At 43.1% G+C, this 12,060-nt stretch overlaps 1 protein-coding gene across 4 annotated transcripts in view; it reads right to left on the reverse strand.

The window, feature by feature from the left end:
• PLCG2 (phospholipase C gamma 2) overlaps positions 1-11,347 on the reverse strand; it is a 203,758-nt gene extending 192,411 nt beyond the window's left edge. For 3 of the 4 annotated variants that reach the window (XM_056525832.1, XM_056525825.1, XM_056525826.1), the window contains exon 1: positions 11,063-11,347. The gene's annotated coding sequence lies outside the window, so the exon portion shown is untranslated. The remainder of the gene's footprint in view (positions 1-11,062) is intronic. The other variant, XM_056525831.1, reaches the window with a different exon arrangement.
• Positions 11,348-12,060: the final 713 nt, after the last annotated feature.

Below are 12,060 nucleotides of genomic sequence, written 5' to 3' on the forward strand. Positions count from 1 at the left end.
ACCACCAATGGCAGGAGGGGGGCGGGTTAGAGTTAATTTCCCCCCGCTCTGCCCACCTATCGAAGTCGGTACAGAGCGGGGGGAACACGGGTGTCAAGGAGAGAGCATGGTCCAGCTTACCCGGACGTTCGGAGGCGGCGGAGGCAGCATCCCGGAGCAGCGGCTGCAGCAGGAGGAGTGGCGGCCGGAAAGTGCGGCGGAGAAGGCTGCAGTGAAGATCGCGATAAGTGATCTTCACTGTGGCCTTCTAAAAGCTGCAAAACTACAACTCCCAGCATGCCCACACAGCCAAAGGCTGCCTGGGCATGCTGGGAGTTGTAGTCTTGCAACATCTGGAGGATCACAGTTTGGAGACCACTGTGTAGTGGTCTCTAAACTGTGGTCCTCCAGATGTTGCAAAACTACAACTTTCAGCATGCACTGACTGTCTGGGCATGCTGGGAGTTGTAGTTTTGCCACATCTGAAGTGGCACAGTTTGGAGACCACTATATGGTGGTCTCCAAACTGTAGCCCTCTAGATGTTGCAAAACTACAATTCCCAGCATGGCCAGACAGTCAGGGATGCTGGGCATGTAGTTCTGCAATATCTGGCCCTTCAGATGTTGCAGAACTACAACTCCCAGCATGCCTGAACAGTCTAGGCATGCTTGGAGTTGTAGTTTTGCAACACCTGGAGGGCTACAGTTTGGAGGCGACTACTTTGCGGTCTCCAAAATGTTCTTCCCCACTACCACTAACATAAAGTAGAATATGTCACGAAAAAACAATCTCTGAATCAGAATGAAAATTAAAAGCATCCCAGAGTTATTAATGCTTAAAGTGACAGTGGTCAGAATTGCAAAAAATGCTCCCGTCCTTAGGGTTATAATGGGCTCCGTCCCCAAGTAGTTAAGGGGTTAATGGTGGTTTTGTATGGTGGAAATGCTCTTTGTCACTTTCCTGATAAGTGAATATAAATTGTGTGAAGTTTAATGGAGTTTCATTTTCAGTTTAGATGTTTTTCATGTCATGCCAACAAGGGTTTAATGTTATCTTTTAACAGATGACATTGATATGTCTATCTCTAACTAAACTTGCTGAATCAGAACTTCCTGGAGTCCCATCACTCACGCTCTTTTTGTCTCCTAAGAGGTTCTGTAGCAGCTCTACTTTCCAGCAATCTCTAATTCTCCAGCCAGTGACACTCTGCATACCTGGAGGCAGAACATTTTGATGTAATGCACACTTTTTCTTGCTACCTGATACGTATATACACAGGTACTAGTAAACATTGACTTGATATTGTGTCATTTATGTCATTTCTAACCACATAACTGTAAAGGTCACGATAATAGGATCAGCAACTGAGTTGCACAATGGCAGCGCAAAAGAGGTTGTAAATTCTAGCTCCACTTTAAAGCTACTTTACTCTAAGAACAAAGAAAACGTAACATTTGTGTCCAGTTGTTACACTGGATGACATGCTTACCTGCTATATACTTTTATTTGGTGTTGGCTACTTGCTTTTTATTAGCTGTCCATACTAGCTGAACACAGCTATGACAAATGTCATTGTGTATTAGAATCTAAGGCAGTGTTTCCCAACCAGTGAGCTTTCGGCTGACCGGGCATGCTGGGAGTTGTAGTTTTGCAACAGCTGGGGGCACCCAGCTTGGGAAACACTGTTGTAAGGAATTTTAAAAAACAGTCTCATCAGATGCTCTCTTTTTTTGCAATTTTCTTTCCTGCATCTCTGCATGCACAGACTAGCTTCTGTGTTTAAGCACTAGCCCCCCCATAAGTTCACCAGGAAGTCAGTACATATTACTCACAGATCGAAGGATAACCAGAAAGCAGCACATCACTTTTATGCTTCACATTCAGCACATATGTTAGAAAAATCTTTGAACATCCATGCCAGATGCGAAGTCTGCATGGAACGAAAAAGTATATCAATGTATACAGGCCCGGGGAATGCTAAATAGACAATTGTGTGGCATCCAACAGGCCTATAGGGACATCTTAGAAGGGGATTTCTATCTAATAGTCAAGTGATGAGCCAATCTGGTGTACCCGGCCCTGTCATTTATAACCTATGGCTTTTTCATGCAATATCAATAACATTATGTAACAGAGCTGGATGTGGATCCTCTAAACTGTGTGGCTGATGACTCGGACCGTATCGGGGAGCGGAGTCTAAGGTGGCGCTGGTCTTCACCAAAGCCCCCCGCAAGGCAGGATGGGCTTGCTGCAGCAGACGACACCCAGGTTGCTACCTCCGACACGGCTATACAACTATGTTATACAGTTAACGCTTTGTCTGACAAACTTTACAGTTATTTGGATTTAGACCCGACTAGGCTACCATTTTATTTCTGTTTGTTAACCCTTTTGTTTCCAGATCTTCTCCCGTGACTTGTACTGTGTTTGTTTTTCTGTGACTCTAGAGCCCCTGCACTTTTGTTCAGCAAAGGGACTGGCGCTGAGTTGTGTCCTTCTGTTATCTGATCATCTCTGATATGATGACATTTATTTCTCCTAATCCTTCCCTTAACATGTTTAGCTACATGTTACATGCATGTTGTCATAACAAAACTCAAATAATAAGTTAAAAGTACCTGAAATTTTACTAATTTGTTTCCTTTATGCTATTTGTCAGACCTGCAATGCTGAAAGATAACTAAAGATAAAGTTGGGGGAATTCATCAAGAGGGGAGTAGGTGCATGTCTTTTTACCCCATTAAAGGAGTAGTCTACTGCAGAGTATTTTTAGTCTTTTGTGCCCAGCTGGTCCGGTCTTCTGTCTTTTTCCATGTGCACAGATCGTCACACGGCGCTCAGCCTATCACCAATGTCCCGCCTCGGCCAATGATAGGCTGAGCGCTGTGTGAACATTATGTAACGGAGCTGGATGTGGATCCTCTAAACTGTGTGGCTGATGACTCGGACCGTATCTGGGAGCGGAGTCTAAGGTGCCACTGGTCTTCACCAAAGCCCGCCGCAAGGCAGGATGGGCTTGCTGCAGCAGGCGACACCCAGGTTGCTACCCCCGACACGGCTCAACCACACAGGTAGCTGAGCAAGGCGAGATACAGGAGCATATGGCAGTAGCGTAGTCAAACTTAGCAGAAGGTCAAGGCAGGCACCAAAGGTGCGGATTCAAATAACGTAGCGGAAGGTCTGGGTACACGAACAAGGCAAACAGGCTATAGGGAATGCTTAATCTCAGGCTAGGGGCACTGAAGATCCGGCAGGGAAGTGTGGGGGGTGCAGGGACTTATAATGTGATGTCAGGTGCAAACACTAATTATGGGTGCACTGGCCCTTTAAATTTCAGAGCTCTGGCGCGCGCGCCCTAGGTGACGGGGACCCGCGTGCCGGAGCTGAGTCACAGAAGCAGCAGAGCGGGGTGAGTGACGGGCTGGGATTCGCATGTGGGCGCGTCATGTGATGCGAATACCAGCCCCGCTGGCAGATGGGGACCCCTGGACACTGCGCTCCCAGCCGGAGCTTGCGGCCGGAGCGCAGCGCATGACACATTATTTATTCACCAGACAGCATCGGTCACACGATAGCTGGGCCAAGTTCATTTGGGCAACAGGCTGTTTCATCTATATGCGAGAATGTCTCTCTTTTTGGCTTCATAGTAGGAACATGAGTGATTGACCTCTTTATCCTGTTGGGCCTAAAGCTCTTATTAGTTTGATTGGTCTTGCTTTTTATCTGCCTTAGATACCATACATATGGTCATACCATGAACATGGACCCTGAGAGCCTAGTGCTGCTGAGATAATTATTCGCCTTACTCTTTGATTATACAGTAGTAATATAATGCTCTTTGACTAAAACCTATATTCAAGCAACAGTGAGGCCATATACTGGTTTTGCACAAGGGCCCTGTAATTGGTGGTTCTGCCTGGGGATCTGTTTCTCATTCCAATTCCTCCTGTCTTCAGCTGCAGCGTCACTCACTGCGGTGATAATGCCCGGCCCAATCGGGAGGCGTGGACTACTAGCCAATGGTGTTATACCTTGTTGTCCACGCTGTGCTGGTTTGTTTCCTGTGATAGCTTTCTCCTAGCACTAGCTTCTTTCCTGCATGCTTATTTTGATCTCTGGTTATCCTGACTCTGGCTTGTTATACAGTTAACGCTTTGTCTCACAAACTTTACAGTTATTTGGATTTTGACCCGACTAGGCTACCATTTTATTTCTGTTTGTTAACCCTTTTGTTTCCAGATCTTCTCCCCTGACTTGTACTGTGTTTGTTTTTCTCTGACTCTAGTCCCCCTGCACTTTCGTTCAGCAAAGGGACTGGCGCTGAGTTGTGTCCTTCTGTTATCTCTGATATGATGACATTTATTTCTCCTAATCCTTCCTTTAACATGTTTAGCTACATGTTACATGCAGAGTATTTTTAGTCTTTTGTGCCCAGCTGGGGAAAAAAAAGAAACTTTAACTCATCTTCCTGCGTTCCCCCGTAGCACCGCTACAGCTGATCGGTCCTCCGGTCCGGTCTTCTGTCTTTTTCCATGTGCACAGATCGTCACACGGCGCTCAGTCTATCACCAATGTCCCACCTCGGCCAGTGATAGGCTGAGTGCTGTGTGACGATCCGAGCAAATGGAAGAAGGAACAATGGGGGAACAGAGAAAGGTGAGTTAAAGTTTCTTTTACATTTTTCAGCCCAGGCACAACGGACTAACAATACTCTGCAGTAGACTACTCCTTTAATTTGTGTAGTGGAAACTGTATATCTGTACTAAATTTATGACATGGTGCAGGGCATGTGATAAATCTGGTGCTGATCACATTTCTTACTTCTGTACTCCACTTTATATGGTGCCCCCTCTGTGACTTTTTGTGCGACTTTTTAATATTACCGTCCACAGTCGCTGGTGTAGAATTGCACCTTAGTTCACACAGTTATGCCAAAAGATGCAACAAACTGAAAAGTTGCACATCATAAAATGCCTAACCGCTGCATGATATCAATTGACATCACAACTAGGTATATTCTTTTAGTAAGACCTCCTAAATGGAAAGTCACAAAACTTTGGCACAAAAAATCACTGCGCCAAAGAAAAGCGATAAAGAGAGGTAAAACTATTCATAAATCCCCCCCTTGTGTTTCATTGTTCTAACTCTTCTGATGCAAGGTAATAAAGCTTATATGATCTCTAAACAGCTAAAAAATTATTATATCGCAAGGCTCCACCTTTGGTAAACCTTCCAGTTTTTACCAAAGTGCATTCTTTGTTAGCTATTTTTGTACTGTTGGCTTAAATGGGTTAATTGATCAAATAAATGCCAACGGTCTGGCCTCTCTAACCTCGGAGAATGAGCTAATATCTTTAAAGGGGTACTCCGGCCCCAAGACATCTTATCCCCTATCCAAAGGATATGGGATAAGATGTCTGAGATTGTGGGGGTCCTGCTGCTGGGGACCCCCGCAATCTAGCATGCAGCACCCACCTGTAAGCACTGCTGGAAGCTCTCAGTGTTATACCACCGGGACGGAGTATCGTGACATCACGACTCCGCCCCCATGTGACTTCATGCCCCACCCCCTCAATATAAGTCTATGGGAGGGGGCGTGATGGCCGTCACACCCCCTCCCAATAGACTTGCATTGAGGGGGAGGGGTGTGACGTCACGGGGGGGGGGGTCGTGACGTCACGGGGGGGGGGGGGGTCGTGACGTCACGATACTTCGTCCCCGTGGTCGGGAGGCATAACACTGAGAGCTTCCAGCAGTGCTTACAGGTGGGTACTGAATGCAAGATTGCGGGGGTCCCCAGCAGCGGGACCCCCACAATCTCAGACATCTTATCCCCTATCCTTTGGATAGGGGATAAGATGCCCTGGGGCCGGAGTACCCCTTTAATGGAAGTTCTGGTTAGCTGTCTAATTCACCTGGCAGGGCTGCTGTAAGAAAAATGTAGTATTACTTGAAATGAATGCACATCTATGTAATGTCATATTGGATCCAGCAAAATGAGAGCCGTCCTCAACTATCTATTTGTATATAGTAGAGTAAACATATTATGTTTTTTTTTTAACACATTAAATGATCTTGTCAGGACAGTGAACTTATAAGTGAGAGATCATTACCTGGGTAGATACACATTCAAAGACAGTTACCATGGATGGAATGTCTTAGAGATTAATCTATATGTGTTCCTATATACGTTCAATTTACTAAGCTTATTGTCTATTTTCTCCAATGTTGACTTTACCTGCTGTGTTCTATCTTATCTAGAGTCTGGTGAACCACATTCTTACTTGTCTATTGGATGATTTATTGCTGACATGTGCCCTGCTAGATATCTGTTCCTCAGAACCAAAGGGTTTGAGAGTCTTTCTGAAAGTTTGGTGCATTGCCAACCAATAGAAGAGAGTCCACAGAGCGCATATAAGCTCAATCTCAGGTCAGCAATGTCAACTTGTTTCAAAGTAAGTGTTTCCAGTAAGTCTTGCCCTTCTACCCCTATTGAAAATTTTGTAAGGTCTGGTCAATGTTTATTTTAAATGTTTTTTGGAAGATGGACATTTGTCAATTTAATATTGATGGCCTACCCTGAATCTAGTTTTTTTTTTTTTTACACAGATGTAATATGTTTTATTTAATGTTTTAGTTGGATGCATTCGACAATCCAACCTACAGCAGAGCATAGATGTAAAAGTAATTTAAAAAAAAAGCTATTTTTAGGACCATTGCACAATCATTTCAAAATTAGCCACAAAAAGAAAAAAAAAGAAGAGGGGGGGGGGGCAGAGCTCCTCATAGGGCAATATCGTTTGTATAGGGTGAGAAAAACAAAAGGCTTTAGACATTGGTTTGGTGCCCACAGTCTGCTCACCGGATCAGGTTGTGTATTAGACACAACCACAATGACAGCATGAGTGTAGGTGGTGCAGCTCCTGGGATCGGCAAGGAGGCAGCACCGCCTAACAGTATACCGTAAATCCAAAGAAGAGTAGAAAACACCGGCTCAGCAGCACAAGCCACCATTCAAAGGCAGGAAGATGAAGTCATCCAAAGCTTTATTTGCCACACATAATGCGTTTCGAGGCGTTAGAGCCTCTTCATCAGATGTACACTCACGACACTCAGAACATAATAGTCTTTAAAACCCCTCAAGAATTACCTAGCATAACATACCTATTAAGCAATCTAAAATCATTATGGCACCACAGATATTGTTTGAAATGTTAGTTGTTGTTTTTTTTTTTGTTAAATTGTCTAAACACCCATTGAATTTAAGGCTTACAAAGGAGTAAATTTAGTCTTTGCCCACATTTGCATCATTCATATTGGAATTAACAACATTCTGCCAGATCCATTACATGAATGAAACTACTACTGCTGACAGGAGACTTTTTCCTGTCAAATATGGCTGAATCTGCAATTGAGCTTTTGCCAGTGGTGTGCACAGAGCCTCATCCAGTCATAGTGGTAGCAGTAGTAGTAGTAGTACTAATAATAATTAAAGGGGTACTCCAGTGGAAAACTTTTTTTTTAAATCAACTGGTGCCAGAAAGTTAAACAGATTTGTAAATTACTTTTATTAAAAAATATTTGTTCTTCCAGTACTTATTAGCAGCTGTATGCTACAGAGGAAAATATTTTCTTTTTGAATTTCTTTTGTGTCTTGTCCACAGTGCTCTCCCTGACACCTGATGCCCTTATCAGGAACTGTCCAGAGCAGGAGAAAATCCCCATTGTAAACCTATGCTGCTCTGGACAGTTCCTGACATGGACAGAGGTGTCAGCAGAGAGCACTGTGGACAAGACAAAAAAAAAATTTAAAAAGAAAATAATTTCCCCTGTAGCATACAGCTGCTAATAAATACTGGAAGGATTACGATTTTTAAATAGAAATAATTTACAAATCTAAAATAAATAAATATATATCACCCGTGCTGGAGGAAACTGTGGGCTATATCCTTGCTGCGTTACTCCTGTACGCTTCCCTGTAAGGCGTACAAGTAGTGAATAATACAAAATTAGAAAAAATAGGAGTACGCGCTAGGAAAAATAGCAATAGTGAGATGAATTAAATGGAACCGTGTCCTACCTTGCAATGAGTAGTGTGGTACTGAATTGAAGCAGCGGTCCTCTGGAATATGAGCACAACAGAGTTGTTTTAGCGAATAAACGAGTGGTTATAATAAATAATACAATGGATAGTAACAGTGCAAGTACCTATATTAGAATATATGGTATATTATTGTAGAATGTAATTGGATTGCAGCACTTTCTAGGAGTACAAGATGATAAGTCCTTTCACAGTGGGCCCGTTTAGAGGGTACTCCAGCGCTGCAAATTTTAATAAAAAAGAGAGAGGTTCTTCCGGTTCAGGTAAAATAAAAGCGTTCTAATAGAAATAGGTACCTGATGTCCGTTGCTAGTCAGGGACGTCGCTTTTTCGGGGTGATGGTCCTCAAAACAGGGATAGCGGGAGAACGCTCCGGCCGGTAGCGTCTCAACCTGCTTCCGTCCTCGTGGTAAGTGACTGGATGTTGAGAGTAACTGATAGTGACGTCACTATGGGGGCACGGAGAGTCCACAAAACTATCGACGTGTTTTGGAAACTTTCGAATTTCCTTTGTCGGGATAAGTGATGTGGATGGAATGGCCTATACTTATAGGAGGACGTGGATCTGATGTTTAACCCTATGTTTACTCCCCTGGATAGGTAAGTGCTTTGATTTGTATATGGTTCAGCGCTGGAGTTTCATGTTAAAGATATGGGTACTACGATATTTATTATTGCAATGTTTTTGTTAGGATAAAAAGCCGAACAGTTCCATTTCTTCATTAAGACCAAATGGGGCCATAGAATTTAGGTTAAAAATCCATTTGCTTTCCTATCTGGATAATTGTGCAATAAAATTTCGCCAGTGTGGGGCAATTTTTTCCAGGCCAAAAAAACGGGATCCTATAACTGATTGTTGGTGGAATCGTTTATAGTGTGCTGATAGAGGGTGTCCCTCGAATCCCTGTTGTATATTGTATATGTGTTCTTTGATTCTAGTTCCTAATGGTCTCTTCGTTCTGCCAATATGTTTTTTCACACGGGCAGATAAGGGCATAAATGACCTCTATGGAGTTGCAATACAATGTACAACGGGGATTCGAGGGACACCCTCTATCAGCACACTAGAAACGATTCCACCAACAATCAGTTAAAGGATCCCGTTATTTTGGCCTGGAAAAAATTGCCCCACACTGGCGAGGGGGAAATTTTTTTGCACAAATATCCAGATCAGAGAGCAAATGGATTTTTAACCTAAATTCTATGGCCCCATTTGGTCTTAATGAAGAAATGGAACTGTTTGGCTTTTTATCCTAACAAAAACATTGCAATAATAAATAGCGTAGTACCCATATCTTTAACATGAAACTCCAGCACTGAGCCATATACAAATCAAAGGACTTACCTATCCAGGGGAGTAAACATAGGGTTAAACATCAGATCCACGTCCTCCTATAAGTATAGGCCATTCCATCCACATCACGTATCCCGACAAAGGAAATTCGAAAGTTTTGCGTCGATAGTTTTGTGGACTCTCCGTGCCCCCACAGTGACGTCACTATCAGTTACTCACAACATCGAGTCACTTACCACGAGGATGGAAGCAGGTTGAGACGCTACCGGCCGGAGCGTTCTCCCGCTATCCCTGTTTTGAGGACCATCACCCCGAAAAAGCGACGTCCCTGACTAGCAACGGACATCAGGTACCTATTTCTATTAGAACGCTTTTATTTTACCTAAACCGGAAGAACCTCTCTCTTTTTTATTACAATTTGCAGCGCTGGAGTACCCTCTAAACGGGCCCACTGTGGAAGGACTTATCATCTTGTACTCCTAGAAAGTGCTGCAATCCAATTACATTCTCCAATAATATACCATATATTCTAATATAGGTACTTGCACTGTTACTATCCATTGTATTATTTAGTATAACCACTCGTTTATTCGCTAAAACAACTCTGTTGTGCTCATATTCCAGAGGACCGCTGCTTCAGTTCAGTACCACACTACTCATTGCAAGGTAGGACACGGTTCCATTTAATTCATCTCACTATTGCTATTTTTCCTAGCGCGTACTCCTATTTTTTCTAATTTACAAATCTGTTTAACTTTCTGGCACCAGTTGATTAAAAAAAAAAAAAAAAAAAAGTTTCCCCCTGGAGTACCCCTTTAATAATGATAATTTACCATAAAGAGTATGTAAAAGAGGGAAGAGAGAAGATAAATATTTTAGAAGACATGTTTTATCTTACTCCCTACTGATCAGCTGAACAAGTCAGGAGAAGCACTCTCCAACTCGCAAAAATCTCCATCCAGCTTCTTTGGACTGCTCCATAGTTTTATAATGAGGTTGTAGGAGAGAGATCACGGCAAGCCAGTGAGTGAAGCACTTAAGCATGCGCTTCTTCTGGCTCTTTCAGCTGATTGGTGGGGGTCTCAGCATTGAGACAGCGATTTTTCTTATCGCCTAAAAAAAATAACAGAACAAAACCTGTGAAAATGATTAAAAACTCCATGTTAATTGATATGTTAGTTTCTGGGAAATGTCTACTGTTACAGCTTCCCTAGAGGTTGTCACTCAGCTTACCAGAAATCTCATGGGACTATTCTGCGCAGTTATCAGGCAATACTGGATCAGGGAATATATTACTTTATAACAAAGCTATTATTTTAGCATACTAGTAAGCGATGGGACAAAACAGATTATATGATCACATAGGGGTTGCCACACACCTTTCTAAGACTCCTGAAAAGAAAATCTACCTAGGATTCTGGAAAATAGTGTGGCAAGTATAGATGATCTGTAGTGGTGGTTGTATTAATTATTACCCAGCTTTCCTGGATTAGACAGAATAAGATGATTCATAGACATTTTTTTTTTTTTACTTTTAGCTCCTAAAATAGCATTTCCTCCCATAGAACACAAGGGTCACATTCAAAGACATTAGATCAATGCTTCTTGCTTTGTATCCCATGCGGATTATGAATTGTGATATAGCCGTCTGCAGTTTGCTATGTGAATGACAGGAGTGGTTACTTACATGGGTGCTGTCAGTGCAGGTGTCCCTCCTGACTAGTGTCATCTCTGTCCTAGGAGATCTGTCCTCCACACCTTTACTGTTAGATCTCTTCTTTCCTATTCCACATTGCCCACAGTGCAAAGAAAGAAAAAGAATAAAACTCAGAGACTAAAGTTTGATAGAAAGTTTGTAGCTGCCAGTGTCTGAGCACTGAAAAAGGAGGAGTTGTGTACAATACAAGGAAGTTTCAGAGCTGTAGTCGTCCGGCCTGACTTTATAGAGAACAGAGCCCTTCCTGTTTTTACCTTTATACCCATGTGGGGTATGATGCAACTACTGAATATGTAATGAGCTGTTAAAGGTACAGTGACAGAAGCCATCCTATATATACCATATGTAATTGTGAAGGAGTTCATCAGTGGCTTACTATGATATAATACATATGGTGCAGGTAACATAATAAAACTTTAAGGGTGCATTCACATGTACAGTATCCTGCACTTTTTTGATATGCAGGATTTGAAGCTGCAGATTTGATGCTCTGTTCAATCCATTTGTTTACAATGAAATCTGCAGCATAAAATCTGCAGCTTCAAATCTTGCACATCAAATATACGCAGGATACTGTACATGTGAATATACCATGAAGAGGTACAATAAGATATATGGCCAGTATATTTGTAGACTGTGGTACAAAGTACAAAGTATATCACTGTATAGTGAGTGGGAGGAGATACGGCAGACTCTGGTTCCAGATTACTGAGTGGCAGCATTAGCTTAAAGGGGTGCTACCGTGCTGACAACTTATCGCCTATCTAAAGGATAGGGGATAAGTTTCCTGATCGCACGGCGTCCTGCTGCTGGGGACCCCCGCGATCTCGCACGCAGCACCCCGCTCTCATCAGGCCCCGGAGCGAACATCCACTCCGGGTCTGATGACGGGGCCGGTGATCGTGACGTCACAGCCCCACCATCGTGACATCACACTCCGCCCCTCAATGCAAGTCTATGGCAGGGGG

Source organism: Hyla sarda, chromosome 6 (genome assembly GCF_029499605.1).
Source record: "Hyla sarda isolate aHylSar1 chromosome 6, aHylSar1.hap1, whole genome shotgun sequence".
Classification (NCBI taxonomy): Eukaryota; Metazoa; Chordata; class Amphibia; order Anura; family Hylidae; genus Hyla; species Hyla sarda.